The 18,188-nt window shown below is 43.6% G+C and overlaps 1 protein-coding gene across 2 annotated transcripts in view; it reads left to right on the top strand.

Annotated features, from left to right (window-relative positions):
* LOC125078708 (prostate and testis expressed protein 13-like) overlaps positions 1-13,972 on the top strand; it is an 85,201-nt gene extending 71,229 nt beyond the window's left edge. For both annotated transcript variants that reach the window (XR_007120967.1, XR_007120966.1), the window contains exon 2: positions 13,763-13,972. The gene's annotated coding sequence lies outside the window, so the exon portion shown is untranslated. The remainder of the gene's footprint in view (positions 1-13,762) is intronic.
* The last annotated feature ends 4,216 nt before the right edge of the window (positions 13,973-18,188 follow it).

Genomic DNA, 18,188 nt, shown 5'->3' with positions numbered 1-18,188 from the left:
AAACTGAAAGCTTTTCCGCTAAGGTCAGGAACACGGCAGGGAGGTCCGTTATCACCACTGCTATTCAACATAGTACTAGAAGTCCTAGCCTCAGCAATCAGACAACAAAGGAAATTAAAGGCATCCAAATCAGCAAAGAAGAAGTCAAACTATCACTCTTCGCAGATGATATGATACTATATGTGGAAAACCCAAAAGACTCCACTCCAAAACTGCTAGAACTTGTACAGGAATTCAGTAAAGTGTCAGGATATAAATCAATGCACAGAAATCAGTTGCATTTCTCTACACCAACAACAAGACAGAAGAAAGAGAAATTAAGGAGTCCATCCCATTTACAATTGCACCCAAACTATAAGATACCTAGGAATAAACCTAACCAAAGAGACTAAGAATCTATACACAGAAAACTATAAAGTACTCATGAAAGAAATTGAGAAAGACACAAAGAAATGGAAAAATGTTCCATGCTCCTGGATTGGAAGAATAAATATTGTGAAAATGTCTATGCTACCTAAAGCAATCTACACATTTAATGCAATTCCTATCAAAAGTACCATCCATTTTTTTCAAAGAAATGGAACAAATAATCCTAAAATTTATATGGAACCAGAAAGACCTCGAATAGCCAAAGGAATATTGAAAAAGAAAGCCAAAGTTGGTGGCATCACAATTCCAGACTTCAAGCTCTATTACAAAGCTGTCATCATCAAGACAGCATGATACTGGCACAAAAACAGACACATAGATCAATGGAACAGAATAGAGAGCCCAGAAATAGACCCTCAACTCTATGGTCAACTCATCTTCGACAAAGCAGGAAAGAATGTCCAATGGAAAAAAGACAGCCTCTTCAATAAATGGTGTTGGGAAAATTGGACAGCCACATGCAGAAAAATGAAATTGGATCATTTCCTTACACCACACATGAAATAGACTCAAAATGGATGAAGGACCTCAATGTGAGAAAGGAATCCATCAAAATCCTTGAGGAGAACACAGGCAGCAACCTCTTCGACCTCAGCTACAGCAACATCTTCCTAGGAACATCGCCAAAGGCAAGGGAAGCAAGGGCAAAAATGAACTATTGGGATTTTATCAAGATCAAAAGCTTTTGCAGAGCAAAGGAAACAGTTAACAAAACCAAAAGACAACTGACAGAATGGGAGAAGATATTTGCAAATGACATATCAGATAAAGCGCTAGTGTCCAAAATCTATAAAGAACTTAGCAAACTCGACACCCAAAGAACAAATAATCCAATCAAGAAATGGGCAGAAGATATGAACAGACATTTCTGCAAAGAAGACATCCAGATGGCCAACAGACACATGAAAAAGTGCTCCATATCACTCGGCATCAGGGAAATACAAATCAAAACCACCATGAGATATCACCTCACACCAGTCAGAATGGCTAAAATTAACAAGTCAGGAAATGACAGATACTGGCGAGGATGCGGAGAAAGGGGAACCCTCCTACACTGTTGGTGGGAATGCAAGCTGGTGCAACCACTCTGGAAAACAGCACAGAGGTTCCTCAAAATGTTGAAAATAGAACTACCCTATGACCCAGCAATTGCACTGCTGGGTATTTACCCTAAAGATACAAACGTAGTGATCCAAAGGGGCACGTGCACCGGAATGTTTACAGCAGCAATGTCTACAATAGCCAAACTATGGAAAGAACCTAGATGTCCATCTACAGACGAATGGATAAAGAAGATGTGGTATATATACACAATGGAATACTATGCAGCCATCAAAAGAAATGAAATCTTGCCATGCGACGATGTGGATGGAACTAGAAGGTATCATGCTTAGCGAAAAAGTCAATCAGAGAAAGACAACTATCATATGATCTCCCTGATATGAGGGAGAGGAGATGCAACATGGGGGGTTAAGGGGGTAGGAGAAGAGTAAATGAAACAAGATGGGATTGGGAGGGAGACAAACCATAAGTGACTCTTAATCTCACAAAACAAACTGATGGTTGCTGGGGGGAGGGGGGTTGGGAGAAGGGGGGTGGGGTTATGGATATTGGGGAGGGTATGTGCTATGGTGAGTGCTGTGAAGTGTGTAAACCTGGCGATTCACAGACCTGTACCCCTGAGGATAAAAATATATGCTTATAAAAAATAAAATTTAAAAAAAAAACAGATAACAAAGTCATCACTCATGTCACATGCATAGCAATGGTACCGATGAAAGACGAGTCAATAATAAGAAGCCCTTGAACTACCACAATTTTTCCTCAGTTCCATTTATCATTGTAGGTATGTGTAAAGCCAACTCACACCAACCTTGATATCATTGACATGGCTCTAAGACCCAGGTAATAATTAAAAATATTTTGAGCACTTTTCAAGTGCTTAGCAATATATACATATATCTCATCTCAACCTCCTTAAACACTTAGGTAGTTTCATTGTCTTTATGACCCAGATGCAGAAACTGAGTCTTACAGATACTGAAGTTTTCTTTCTTTCTTTTTTGGTAAGTATATGCTGGCTAACTGAACATAATAAAAATTATTTATTTATTTATTTGAGAGAGAGAGAGAGAGAGAGAGAGAACATGAGCTGGAGGGAGGGGAGAAGAGAGGGAGAAGCAGACTCCTCAGTGAGCAGGAGGGGCCCAAGTCAGGGTTCAGTCCCAGGACCCTGGGATCATGATCTGAGCCAAAGGGCAGATGCTTAACCCACTGACCCACCCAGGCACCCCCAGATATTGAAATTTTTTAAGGAGAAAAAATAATTTGCAAAGGCACTGCCAGAATGCATTCAATATGTCTGACCTAGAATCCCTGTCATTAACAATTCCACTAAATCGCCCAGTAACCCAGAAAATGAGACATTCATTCTTGAACTAGCTTTTTTGGAAGCATGAATATAGTTCTTATAAGAGACAACTACTTTGATTTTCCAGACAAGTAATATATGAGATATTCTTGACAAACTTTTGAGGTTAAAGTCACATTTCTTTGGTATTGATCAGAAGTAATCACAATAAACAGATCGATAGCAGAATTATGTAGTTTCTTTTCACTTGACAAGTATTTTATAAAGTGGGAATTTAATAGTGAGTTATAACTTATGAGAATATAGTATTGTGGAAAATATTATTTCACAGGACTCAAAACCTCCAAGTTATATATGAATTATTTTCCTTTTGAAATTTTGGAGCAACAAATGGCAAATTAACACATACCATGTTTCAGTGAATGCTCTTGAGTTGTATGGCAGATTCTCTCCTTTTTGTTTTTAAAGAATTTTATTTATTTATTTGAGAGAGTAGAGCAAGAGAGAGCGAGCGAGCACAAGCAGTTGAGGGGAGAGAGAGAAGCAGACTCCTGCTGAGCAGGGAGCCTGATGCAGGGCCCAAACCCAGGACGCTGGGACGACGACCCAAGCTGAAGGCTCTTCTGTGCACTACACATTGGCTGTTCCTCCACGCTGGAAAGTAGAAGGTCGCCTGCTGCGGGTATGTCTGAGGCAAATCTTCCCACCCGTTTTTGTCCTTTTTGCCTAAACATGGCTTACTTGCTTCTCACGCCTCCTTTCTCTTGCTCATCTCCTCTTTGCTCTGCTCTCTCAAATAAATCTTTTAAAAAAATAAATAAAACTTCATATTTATATTGAATATCTTACTTCTCATCAAGGAGGTATAAGTTAACCAAACTGGCAAACAAATGTTATTCTTTTTTCCTTCTTTCAAAAGCTTGTCCTGAGAAGGACTTCCAGACTGGTAGAGTAAGAATCACCAATAGTGTGATTCTCCATAAAAACAATGAGAACACTAGCAAAACGGTCAAATCAACTTCTTTCAAACTCTGGATATTAACCGCAGGCTTGCAACACTCTGAGAAGTTTATTTTAGAAAGACTGACTTTTGGAAAGAACAGTGAGCTTTTTAAAACGTTTTTATTTGTGGCGCCTGGGTGGCTCAGTGGGTTAAGCTGCTGCCTTCGGCTCAGGTATGATCCCAGGTCCTGGATTCAAGCCCCGAATGGGGCTTTCTGGTCAGCAGGGAGCCTGCTTCCTCCTCTCTCTCTGCCTGCATCTGCCTGCTTGTGATTTCTCTCTGTCAAATAAATAAATAAAATCTTTAAAAAAACAAAACAAAAAAAAACGTTTTTATTTAAATTCCAGTTAGCATACAGTGTTAAAGTTAATTTCAGGTGTACAATATAGTGATTCAACACTTCGATACAACACCCAGTGCTCATCACAAGTGGCGTCCCTAATCCCCACCACCTATTTCCCCCATCTCCCCACCCACCACCCCTCTGGTAACCATCAGTGTGTTCTCTGTAGTTAAGAGTCTGTTTCTTGGTTTGCCTCCTTCTCTTTTTTTCCCTTTTGCTCATTTGTTCATTTGCTCTTTGCTTTGGTTTCTTAAATTCCACATCCGAGTGAACTCATATGCCATTTGTCTTTCCTGACTCATTTTATGAAGCATAGTACTCTCTTGCTCCTTCTACATTGCTACAAATAACAAGATTTCATTCTTTTTTATGACTAAATTCCAGTGTGTGTGTGTGTGTGTGTGTGTGTGTGCGTGTGTGTGTGTATCACATCTTCTTTATCCATTCATCCATCGAAGGACACTTGGGCTGTTTCCACATCTTGGCTATGGTAGATAATACTGCTATAAACATCGAGGTTCATGGATCCCTTTGAATTAATATTTTTGTATTCTTTGGGTAAATCCCTAGTAGTGCAATTGCTGGATCCTAGGGTAGTTTTTAACATTTTGTGGAACCTCCATACTCTTTTCTAGAGTGGCTGCACCAGTTTGCATTCCCACCAACAGTGCAAGAGCATTCCCTCTTCACATCCTCACCAATACCTGTTGTTTCTTATGTTGATTTTAGCCATTCTGGCAGGAGTGAGGTATATCACCTCATGGTAGTTTTGATTTGCATTTCCCTGATGATGTGTGATGTTGAGGATCTTTTCATGTGTTTGCTGGCCATCTGTATGTCTTCTTTGGAAAATGTCTATTCATGTCATCTGCCCATTTTTAAATTGGATTATTCATTTTTGTGGTGTTCCATTTTATATGTTATACAGTTTGGATACTAACCCTTTATCAGATGTCATTTGCAAATATCTTCTCCCATTCATTAGGCTGCCTTTTTAATTTTGTTGATTGCTTCCTTCACTATGCAGAAGCTTTTTTTTTTTTTTTGACAGAGAGAGAGAGAGAGATCACAAATATGCAGAGAGGCAGGCAGAAAGAAGGGGGAAAGCAGGCTCCTCACTGAGCAGAGAGCCCAATATGGGGCTCAATCCCAGGACCCTGAGATCATGACCCGAGCCAAAGGCAGTGGCTTAACCCACTGAGCCACCCAGGCACTCCACTATTCAGAAGCTTTTTATCTTGACATAATCCCAATAGTTTATTTTTCCTTTTGTTTCCCTTGCCTCAGGAGACATATCTAGTAGGCCTTGGTGTTGGCCTGCTTTTGTTGATTTCGATGGGAGTTTTCTGTGCCTCCTGGATCTGGATGTCTGTTTCCTTCCCCATATTAAGGAATTTTTCAGCAATTGTTTCTTCAAGTAAATATTTTCTCTCTTTTCTCCCTTTTTCTTCTGGAATTACTATAATAAGAATGTTTTTATGTTTGATAGAATCACCGAGTCCCCTAAGTCTATTCTCATGTTGCATAATTCTTCCTCTCTTTTGTTCAGTTTCATTACTTTCCATTACTTTGTCTTCCTGGTCATTAATTAGTTCTACTTTTTCAGTCATCTGTCCATTGCATCAGGCTCATTTCCAATCTCATTTATTGTGCTCTTCATCTCTGATAGATTCTTTCTTAACTCTTTTGTCTCTGTGGTAAGGGTCTCACTGATATCTTCTATTCTTTTGTTAAACCCAGTGAGTATCCTTTTTTTTTTTTAAGATTTTGTTTATTTGACAGACAGAGATCACAAGTAGGCAGAGAGGCAGGCAGAGAGTGAAGGGGAAGTAGGCTCCCTGCTGAGCAGAGAGCCCTATGTGGGGCTTGATCCCAGGACCCTGGGATCACAACCTGAGCAAAAGGCAGAGGCTTAACCACAAGTCACCCAGGCGCCACCCCCCCCCAGTGAATATCTTTATGATTGTTGCTTTAAATTCTCCATCAGTCATGTTACTTAATCTACTTTGCTTAGATCCCTGGCCATGGCTTTATTTTGTTCTTTCATTTGGGATAAATTCTTCCACCTTCACATTTTGTCTAAATCTCTACCCTCTTCTGTGTGTTAGAAAAGCCAATTACATCTCCTGGTCCTTTGTCATTGTGGCTTCTTCTCTCCCTTTAGTTGTGGAGTTTGTTCTGTCAGTCTTTATGTTGATTTCTGGGGTGTTTTAGATGATTTCATAGTTATCTAGTTATGTTCATGTGACTAATCTAGCCTACAGTCCTCCTACTCCACCACCATCTTCCTCTCTTCCCTCAATGATTCCTCTTCCCTATGATTCTTAATTGACATACAAAGAATACTTTGTGCCTTGTACCCTGTAATTTGTTCAAGTTCTGCATTGAACAGACGATCCACAGAGGCATCTTTGAATCAGTGTCTCACCAAGGGCCCTCACAAGTCCTACAATGCCTTTGTTCCATTCTATGCAGATACAGTTATTTGAAGCTTCTTCCACTGTTGACCTTTCTGTGAGCAGGGTTTCCCAGGTGGCTAGTCCCCTGCAGGGGTGCAGTCTCCATGCAGGAAGAGGTGCAGGTGGCCTGAACCCTGGACTCCAAGCATCCATTCACTTCCCAGCCCCTGAGGTCCTCACTAGCTTCCTCTTCACAGGATAGCCTTCCTCCCAATTGGCCAGCTTTGTGGCATTTTAACTTGACCTATTCCTTTCTCTCTTTCCCTAGCTACATGGTAGCCTTGAAAACCATAGCGCCCTTGTAACCATGGTAGCTATGAAAATCATCAGCCTAGCAGACACTCTGGGGAGAAAAATGATCTTGGAGCTACCCAAAAAAGCCCCATTCTCACAGAATTGTCACTATTCTGCATATATGAATACTCTCTGAAAAAGCTCCATTCACAGAGCTTGTCTTTATTTGCCCTAGTTCAGAGCTTGCTTCATGGGAAAGTGTCTATCCTTGGGCATTTGTGGAAAACAATACGTGACAAGTGTTGACATTGCAATGCCTGAGGTGGTGATATTAATTAGGGAAAGCAAGTGGAGAGCCAAAAACCTTAAAGGAGAAGTCTGGGGGAATGAGTTGTCTACAGAGGCCTTTGAAAAGCTTCAGTGTATTTCTGAGAATATGGAAAGATGCACACATATGCAGAGCTGTGCACACATCTAAGAAAGGCCTGAGAAGAACTTAACCTCTCACCTTGGCTAACCTTGGGGCTCTATACAAGCAGGAAGTAAAGGCTAAGGCAGAGTTGTAAACTGCCAGAGCTTTAAAGGCATATGTCAACATACACAGATAGCCCTTCTGTAAAGGATAGATTTATTGGTTGATAGAATTTAAGGAAATTTTCTTGAATTATTTCTGACCACAAAAGTAAGTGAGCAGTGTTATCAGTGACCACATATGATAAGGAATACACACTTTACAGCATTAGTCCAGGAAAGTCTAAGCAACGTAACAAAAGTAAGAACAAGAACAAGAATAACAAATAAACCACCACCACAACAAATCCTGGGGAATTTATTTCCGGAGTTGCCACTTTATATTATTTACAATGTTCCGTTTTCAAGAACAACAACAAAAAAAAATTGTGAGACACACAAAGAAATAGCAAGTATGGCCTACATGCAGGGAAAAGAATATGTTGGACTGACTAGACAAAGGCTTTAAATCAGCTGTGACAAATATCTTCAAAAAAGATAAAGGAAAACCATGTATAAAGAATTAAGGGGAAGTATGAGTACAATATCTCCCAAAATACAGATTATAAATTGAAATTATATAAAACAATCAAATATAAATTCTAAAATGAAAAACTGTGGTAACTGATACTCATTGAACGCACTTTAGGGATTGACCATCAGATTTGAGCTAACAGAAGAATGTGTGAGTAAATTTACAATAGATCAAGATCCCCCAGTCTGAGGACTAGAAAGAGTGAAGGAAAATGAATAAAAGCTCAGAGATCTGTGGGGCGCCATCAAGTATGCCAACATACGTACAGTGGAAGTCTCAGAAGGAGATAAGTAGAAAAAAGAGCAGAAAAATATATGTATTTTTTTTGTTCCTTTGCCTGTCTCAGGGATTTAGCGAAAATCCCAAGAACTTTGCTGGCACCACTGGGGTTCAAACAGGAAACAGGAACATTTAGTAAAGAATTCAATAAGTTTTATGTGTCAAGAGTCTAATTATACAGCAGGCTAGTTCAAGAATTGAGGAGACATTTGGATTGCCAGCCTCCCTAATCCACAGGAAGAAGGGGAGAAGGATGTTGCTGGACATGCAAAGCATGTTTGGCAGAGACTTTTTATTGGGGGCAGAGTTGGCCTGAGGCCATGTTTTCAAGAGAGAACTGGAGACTAAGGACAGTGACCTCATCTTACTCTATCTTACTGATCTGCAGAAGCTTCCCACTGGCCTTGCTCAACAGAGCCTAGAGGTTTGGGGCCATATATCATGAATCCATATGTCATATGGGTCAGCCAGCAAGTAGAAAAGGGTGGAGAATTGATCTGGAAGGAGTAAATGGAATAAAACCAGCCCACCCCAACCCTTTTTTTCTCTCAGCATCCATTCTCCTTCACTTGGGTGGAAACTTTTACATTCCCAGCACAGGGGGTTCAGTAACTCCCATTACAGCCTTATTCTTGGGAGGTGATAGCAGTTTAATCATAATACCACCACCAACAATGAAATAGCCACTGCCAGGGCTCCTTCTAGTGGGGGCCAAGGGAGATCACTGAAATGATGAAGCAATATGAAGTAGGTACCACAATCCCCACTTCTGTAACTGAGAAGGTCGGTCATCCCAGCTGCATCATCACACCTGTGTTCCTTGTTCTCTCACTTCTGCTGGTGTTTCAACTGGAGAGGCTTCCTGACCTGGTGGCATACTCCAGCCCTCATTCTTGCAAGGTATCAATCCCTGGTGGTTTTGTCTTTATTGTCTTTCCTATTCAACAAGATTATTGAGCAGAGGAATAATTAAAGATCTTCCAGCGAATCCCCTGATTTTCAAACTTCGTTTTTCCTTCCCCCATTGTGTAATTACAACTTAAACTCCCTCATGTAATCAAAATAAAACTACAGTCAGTACAGTGACCTTTTACTATGCCTATTGGGGACAGGCAATGGAGACACTCGGCTATCCTGCTCCTACTCCTCTTCTCTCTTCTTCTGACCATGAGCATCATGGGCTAATGGGGGATGAAGCAATCCTTTTATGCCATAAGAGAATTTTCTGATATGTGTCCCCTGGGTTCTGTTACAAATGAAAAGATGAAAGTATTTGGAAAACCGTTGCTCAGAATAATTCCCTGGTTGATGAGGGAATGTTATATTGCATGATCTCTTTAAAAATACCAGACCAGAGGTGCCTGGTTGGCTCATTTGGTAGGGCATGTGACTCTTGATCTTGGGATTGGGAGTTCAAGCCCCATGTTGGGCAGAGAGCTTACTTACATAAATAAATAAATAAATAAATAAATAAATAAAGTCAGACCATGCCTGTAATTATTATTTTATTTTAGCTCTCCTCTTTTCTGTACCATATCTTGCTTTATTCCTAGATAGGGCAGTAGCCAGGATATAATGGGTCAGATTGATTTCGCAGGAGAGAAAAATCACATAAAAGACCAAATGGACTTTTCCTTGATTCCACGTCTTCCAGTCTCAGAGCCTCCAGTAATGTTTTCCTATTCAAAGCCTCAGAAGTCTTCTCCAATGAGTCCTGAATCTCCCAGCCATGTTCCCATGGTCCCTATCTGCACTGACTCTGCAATATAGCCAACTGAGGTAGAGAAGCAAAGATTGTGGGGTGTTCTTGTACCAGGTGACCAGGAGGGAAATGTTCTGTCTCTAACGTGATCTACAAAACAGAGTGTCTACTCTAGGGCTGTTGAGGATTGGCCAACTAGCCTGAGATACCGGCCACCCTTAAGCCCCAGGCAGGGTCTAATGCCAGACCCAGTTGCTCTCCATCGCACCTGGCTGCCCTTCTGCTTCAAGAGAGGATGGGAGTCACTGCATTTCAGAGGTTTGGTCCAAAAGCAATTCAAAGTACCCCTGTCAAAACCAACCAACCAACCAACCAACCAACCACAAAGTGCTCCTTTCCAAGTTCTATTTCTGCACTTCAGGAAACACCTCCTTCCAGGGACTCACTTTGGAAATATATATGGGAGGAAAGGAGATTAGTCTTAAATTCACTCCTGATTCAGATTAGTACTATAACTGGTTCTCAGTAGAATCTCATTTCCACACTAGGCCCTGGTTCAAATCAATTATAATCTCATGGAATCCCATCAATTCTGAGGATGGGGCACCTGGGGGGCTCAGTCGTTAAGCTCTGCCTTTGGCTCAGGTCATGATCCCCGGGTCCTGCATCAGACTCCCTGCTTGGCAGGAAACCTGCTCTTCCTTCTCCCTTCTGCTTGTGTTCCTCTCTCACTGTCAAATAAATAATTTTTTAAAAAATTCTGAAAAAAAAATTCTGAAGATAAACTTCTCATTAATACGCTCAGTTTGGGGAGCACCAGAGTGACTCCCTTGCTTAAGCAGCTACCTTTGGCTCAAGTCATGGTCCCGGTGTCCTGGAACTGAATATCGCATCGGACTGAAGTTTTGGATCTGCTGCCCTGTTTTGGGAAGGTGACCGTTTTAAACCGGGGATTTCTCCGGTGTTCTCTGAGTATGAATAGAGATCGCAAGGTTTTAAATTTTATGATATCCCCAATGAATCAGGAGTTAGAAAGGTGGTCGCGTTAGTCTTGTTTTATGTGGCAGGGAATGGGGTAAGCAGAGTGGGTTCCTCATCTAAACACATCAATTCTGTGAAACACAGTGCAATGGTTTCCATGTCCTTCCTCTATCTGATACATTAAAAATGCCCCCAAGTTTCATATAACGGAGGATTATATAATTGTGTATATAATACAAACATTGTACCCTGTAATGGTACATTCTGGTAAGTAGATAATGCATGTTATCTAAATGGTAAGAGGCTTAAGATGTTAAATGGCATCTATGCAGATAGAGAGAGAAAGCAGCAAATCCAGGGGGAACATGTCGTTGATGTCACAGCAGCCTGGGTAGACGGGAACATGCAGAAGTGATAGCTAAGGGACAGTATAACTTCCACGCCCTCTTCTCCAGGCTGACTTGTCCATGTCCCAGCAGCCTGCAGAGGGAAGCTCCTCTGCTGTGACCGCAGTCCTGGAAATTGAGAACGGCTGTTCAGGGGTGGCTGACTGGAACCTCCTACCCTGTACTCATCAGTCCGAAATGTGCTGGACAATGACCAGAGCAACGGGCTGGAAGGCAGTAAGAGGCTGGGGCAGTGGAACAGGGCTTCAGGGAATGGGCTCAGGGCAAAGCCCTCCCTGCCTTGGTGACTGAGATCCTGCTGATTCCATCTAGGAAGAGCCTCAGGAAAGGGGGTCACGCAGAAAGCTTTAGGGGGTGTCCTGGTGAAAAAGCCCATCGTTACTCATGGCCTCTCCACAATCGATCCCCTGTCAACTATGTTAGGTGAATTAAGGTCCTAAGCGGTGTGCATGGTAAGAGCTGAACCAACGAGAAGGGGTGACTCAGAGTTCATGTCTGACCCCTAATTCCTGTTCCTTGCTTCTGTCGACAGTCACACATGATCCCTGACCTGACAGCTGAGGGGACCCAGATCAGGATCTCTCTCTGCCTTGACATTGTGACAGAATTTCAGTTCAGTCCCATCTCTTAAGCATAAAAAGGAAGACATGGGGCTCTGTGGCTTCTATGCCCAACGCATTGACCCATTTCAGAAAATGGTACCTTCCAGGCTGCTATAGCTAGAAAGTCTGGATGACAGTTAAAGCAGAGAAGAGAGACTAGGTCAGGAGGCTGATTTGAGTTGAGTATGGGGAAGGGGGCCAGAGGATTCTGGGGTGAGACCCAGGCCTGCAGGGCAGTGCTGTGGGCTGGGTCCAGAGGCTAGAGGGAGCGTGGGTCTGAGGCAGGCCTAGGGGGACTGCAGGCCAGGAGAGCTAGTCAGCCAGACCCCATGTCCCCAGGAGACCTGCGAGTGAGGCAGGTTTGCTGTCACATGCAGAAGAAATGGTCACAGAGAAGAAATGGGACTGGATATCCATCTCACATTTCCTTCTTCCTGCCAGTGTGGGAGCTCCACGGGAGCCCTGTAATACAGCAAGTCTCCCTCTTCTCCTGGACTCCCCTGGGACCAGATGATCCCACTCTCGGGTGGGCTCCCTACTGAGCAGGGCTAGGAGAAGTGCTTGTTGGAGGTTGGCAGAACTAGTGAAGAGGTTATTGTGGAATGCAGGGAACATTCTTTGGGTTTGGGTGGGGCAGAGGTGGCTTCTGTTCCTATTTTCTTTTTCCCTGTATCCCCTGCCCTTTCACGGTCCTCCTACAGGGACAAGGGGAACCCACCCTGGGACTGACTACAAAGGAGCCGAATGTGGCCTCCAGTCCATTACTTTCTCCTCCATCTGCAGACATAGGGCATGAGTCCAGGGTGAGCCTCTGGGCAGGACAGGAGCAGGACAGCATGTCCTATAACCTCCCATGGAGGAAGGGGCAGCAGAGTGGAAAGGCTTTGAATAGGAGCCAGGAGAGGAGGGGAGAAGGTGCAGACTGTCAGCCCTGAGACGGGGGAGGGCTGGGAACCTGCTTCCAGGGGTTCAGACAAGGAGTGGGGAGGAAAAGATGGCTACTGGGCACATCATCTCTATCTGTGGGAGGGACAGGTGGCCACAGGTGTCCAAGGTCAGTCTGGGGCCCATGCTGAGATCCTCAGGTGAGGGGTTGAGGGGCTAAGCAGTGGCCAAAGCTTCTGGCACAGTCTGGAAGGCAGACTCAGGTGTTCACCTTTTAAAAGGGATTGACCAGGAGACCTGCTCCCGAATCTCCCGCCATATCTGGGCCTCGAATTCTAGGAGGGGAAGACAGGTTCGATGACAAAGGTGCCCTTCCCACAATAACAAATCACAGCCTCACACATACCGCGTCAACCATGTCAGTTGTTATGAACATGAACCTGTGGTACATGCACAGAAGAATTCTTGCATGAAGCTATGGCACCTGTCCACAGTTTTCCTCAGATTTGGAAGCACAAAGGGAGTTTTAGGTACTTCTTAGGAGTTTGGCATATTTCCACAATTTCTGTTCCTTTTCTTCCATGTAGAATGTTGTCCAAAGTTGCCTGATGAACACAGGAGAGAGATACATTGCACAAACTTTGGGATTCAGTGCCGATTTTAATCCCTGGTTGCCCAGATCCTGGTGCAGGAGCATCCTTCCAGCCAGAACACGGGGTCCTTTGCTTCCAAGCAGAAGCTTGGTTTCCCAACTCAGACCCTCTGAACTTCTGTGCATGGATTGGTGCCTGTGTCTCACATGGTCCAAATGCAAGACTCACGAATGTGGTCCCTGTGGGAATTACTTGGACAGTGGCTCATAAGTCTTAGATCCCAACCAGGTTTGTGGGGCACCCTAGTTTTAGTGGGAGTTCATTTGTGAATGTTTTCTCTGCCAGGCAGAGAGAGATTCTTATTTTATTTTATTTTTTTAATGGAGAAAGACTTTTTCTTACCTGTTCTCCCTTCGTCTCTCCCCACAGTCATCCCCAGCCCTGGGAACCCTTCTCCAGATTGTAAAAAGAAGGAAACAGCATGGTAAAATGGAAAGATAATGGCCCACCAAGTCCAACAGGTAGGCACCTTGTTCCCAGGGGAAAAATACTTCCCCTCCATGTGCCCTTGGGCTTCAACTGGAAGATGAGGTCCATTCTTTCTAACCTACGTGCTTGTTCAGAAAATCCAAAGAAATCAAGTGCATAACATGCCCAGAGAAGATTTGACACCAAGTAGGGTCTTCCTGACCATTATCCACACATGAATTTTTATTTCTTTTTAGATTTTATTTCTTTATGAGAGAGAGAGCATGTGTTGGTGAGGAGGGCCAGAGGGAGAGGGACAAGCAGACTCCCTTGGCAAGCAAGAGCCCTACTCAGGACTCAGTCCCAGGACCATAAGACCTTGATCTGAGCCGAAGGCAGACACCTAACCGACTGAGCCCCCAGGTGCTGCTCCGTATGTGAATTTCTTAAGTTCCAATGCCTCCATCTGATGTAGCTCTGGCAGTCCTTGTTTCCACCTGTGAGGTCCCAGAGGCACAGAGAAGGGAGAAACTTGTTGAAGAGCCCATGGCCGGTAGGTAGCACACTTCATCTTCCATCCCAGATGTGGAGGGAAGATTATGCGGGGGATCGCACTTGGGGTAGCCTGCTTCTGGTTCTGGGAAGGAGCTCACTCAAGATAAATGGGCCCCACACTCACTCTTCCCCCAAGACGGGAAGCTGCCATTACCCATGCCTGTCTTCTGTGTGGTGACCACCAACCGCAAGGTAGACAAGGACTGTCATCTTACGATCTGGGAATTAAGGGCTGTCCGTATGGCGGGACCGTTCCCTTGTGCCTCTCAGGTTAACAATGACAACAGTGCACTCATGTTTTCATCAGATAGTTTGATTATCTGAGAGGTGCAAGGCATCCTTCTAGGTGCTGAGGAGAGAGCAGTGGACATGACACAGGAAAATCTTGCATTCATGGCACTTTCGTCCTTGAGAGGGCAAGAGACAAAAAACATAAATAAGGAAAAGCCATCAAATGACAAACTGGGCCAAACACGTGGGAGAAAACAGGAAAGGGACAGGGCGAGCGCGGTCAGGGAGCTTTGCGCATACATACAGATAGTTCGTGTTTGCCGGGAGTGCGCTGGTGAGCCTCACTAATCAACTGACACTTCGTGGATGAAAGAGGGAGGGACACCTGTGGGTGCGATCTGCGGGAAGGGAGGCAAAGACAGAGAAGTGATGGGAAAACCCCTTTCCAGGCCTCCCTGCTCCTTTCCTTCCCTCACAATCCATTTCTAGTGACTCATCCAAATATGTCTTCCTCTCCCCCTGTCACCCTCCGTGTAAGTCTCTCCCACTGTAATCATTTCTGGTCTTTGTCTCCTTTGGACAAATTAATGAATAAAGCTCAAGGGACACAGATCTAAACCTCTTCACCACTTCTTGAACTGCCCCATCCGTCTCTCAGAGGTGTGCTACGATGGGCAGGTGGACCACATCTATAGTCCCAGGCTCTGGTCCTGATGACCCACTTGGGTGGGGTGGGGTGGGGTAGTACCACTGGAGGTCGCCCTGAGGCCAGTGTCCAGGATGATTCTACCTGGAAGGGCCTGAGCCTCTCTGTCTCAGATGCTCAGTGATCTCAGCTCTGTCATGTGGGAAAGGCTGTCTTGCGGACATGGGGTTAGTCACGCTCTTTGCAGACCAACATCCAGAACTACAGGGGAAGTGAAGAGGTACTAGCGAGAGAGATTCTCCACCAGCATTAATGAGTACCTCATGCTGGATCTAATAAAATGAAAGGGGGTGTCTGGATGGGCTAAGTTCTGAGTATCTAGAGGCATGCAAACGCAGACAGGATGTACCCTCTCCTGGGAACATTGTAGAGAGGATTCAGGTGGCTTGATCTGAAATTTATGATTCTGTGATCTAGTGGGATGCCTGAGGGCAGGTGATGGGAATAAATAGAGCTGGAGCCTCCCACTGGGACCGACTCAGGAATGGGCCCCAGACTGTGGCACTTGCTTCTGCTGGGCACATTCACAGTGGTCTTCATGGACCATGATGAAGGTAAAGCTTGGTGAGGGAGGCAGTGATGGGTGGCAAGAGCCTATGTGGGGAGAAAAGGGAGGTGGCTTCTAACCTTGACTTTTTGGGCTGCTCTACAATGGCTCAAGGAGAATTTTTCTTCTTCTTTTCACAGAGGATCATGGCCCAGATTCGAAATGTATGGCGCAGTTGGTTTGCAGTTTTTGGATAAATAATGCCGCAATGAGAGGGGATACTCCTGATTTTTTCAAACATTGTCTCTCTACCCTCCCTGAAATATTCCACTCTCCTCACTCACTGCTCTAGTGTCTTTTTTCTTCCCCAGCCTTGCATGAACTGGGGAGGAGGCTTGAATCCCTGGGGTCATAGCTGTCGCCCACTCAAGGGAGTAAGGACCCCAGGCAGGAGCTGGGAAGGTTGTCAGCTTCCTTCTTGTGAGGTCTACACCTCACTGGTATAAATGTTGATAGTGGGGTAGGCTTCTGAAGGCTAATTCCTTTCCCTAGTGCCCTGCTTTCAGTCTTTCCTCTGTTTCTTTAGGGATTCGATTTTGCCATGAATGTGATTTCTTTGATGGATTCAAATGCCGTAGTAAAATGAAACGCTGCTGGAAGTTTAATTTGTTCCTGCCGTACAACAGGAGTTGTACCACAGAGCACTATTACTATTCGAATAAACTTACAGGTAAGCAAGGGTTAAAGGGAGACACAAAACATCATCAGTGGTGCCCACCTTCCCTGGAGTCTGGGACCATGGGAGATACTGGGGAAAGAGGAACTTTCCATACACCAACCAGGGGTAGAGTTTATGTGGAAGGCAGATGTCTCTTGCCTGATCCTGTCCAGAGAAACCTAGATGAGATGCAGGCACAGCTTTGGGGCTCATTCCTATCCACAGAAAACCAATGAGGTTCTGGAGAGACGTTATTACCAAGAAGATGGTGTGAATAAGCAAGGTGATCGCATCTGCTTTTTTTCTCTCTTTAGGGAGATACTTGTTTCATCTTACAAAACTGTCTTGTAAAGTTTGTCAAGAGGGAATGACCCAAGTATACCATGACTTACTGAAAGAAACACATTGCTGCAATGATAAATCCATGTGTAATACTGGAAAGAATAATTTGGAAAGGTCAGTGCCGTATGGAGAAGATGCAGATTACACTATGCATGATGACATCCAACCAGAACACTTAAAGAGTAGATGAACTTAAACTATCTCTGCCAGTAATCTTTGCCCTTCCCTTACACAATGGCAACATCATTGTACATTATTTCAAAATCCAGACCCTACTCTCCAATCTGTTCTAGTAGATCTACCCATGGGAGCTCCATATTTCCTGTGTCAGTGCTTCCATTAAGAGGAAAATGGGAACCCCCAATCTCTGCCTTCTTCTTGGGTTCCCCTGTCTTTACCACTTGATACTGCTTGGCGATCTGTAACTGTCCTCAAGTTCTGATGCTAAACCTGGGGGGAAATCTCTGGCAGAGGGAACAGAGTATTTTTTGGTATAGCTCCTGAGTAAAGATCAAAAGAAAGTAGACTGGATAGAAATAGGAAAAAGAAATCACAAGATATTTTAGAAGAAAAATTGGGGAGGAATATAGAAGAGGTATTTACTGGAGGGCAGGAAGGGCTTCTATTAAACAAAGGCTTGAGAAAGTAAATGTGAAGTGAGGAATTCAAACTTCCACAAAAAGAATAGTCAGTGAACTAGACAAGAGAGTCTTTGTGCCTGCCACCATTTGGGGAAACTGTACCAGCCACAGTTACACCTAACACATAGCCCTAAGCTACCATGTTTCCAATGATCTTCTCTTGCTTTCATGGCCAAAGCCAAGTCCATCAGGATAAGTACTTGGCCTCATTGTTGGCCAACTACTCTGTCTCCTGGCATGTGAGGAATACTGTACCACCCAGTCCTGAAAAATATTTAAATTTTACCTTGCACTCAATGAACTCATTGGTAAAAAGCTGAGTATTTATTGGCACAACCCTGCAACAGATTATGTCAAGGAGAGATAAAAGTTTCAGACTTCACTCTAGTGTTCCAACCAAAATAATAAGCTCTGAAATGACAAAAATGAATCCCTAAATTATTGTTCACTCACTTTAGGTTAAACTTTTCTTTTGCTCCATTTGCCTTCCTATGTATTAGAATCTACAGAAACTATTATATTTATTTTTTAGCTGAATAATTATGTATACAAATATAATATTACCCCAGGTTTAGTAATTCCCCTCTGGATCCAGGCTTATAAATGCTTATTGTTTTCTACCACATTGTATTTGCATAGACATAATAAAACATTTTAAAACACAAATGAATTTTGAAATATTTGCAATATACGTATACTGGGACTTG

Source organism: Lutra lutra, chromosome 10 (assembly GCF_902655055.1).
Source record: "Lutra lutra chromosome 10, mLutLut1.2, whole genome shotgun sequence".
NCBI lineage: Eukaryota > Metazoa > Chordata > Mammalia > Carnivora > Mustelidae > Lutra > Lutra lutra.
The sequence above is the reverse complement of the archived record's forward strand: the minus strand, read 5'-3'. Positions and strand labels throughout refer to the sequence as shown.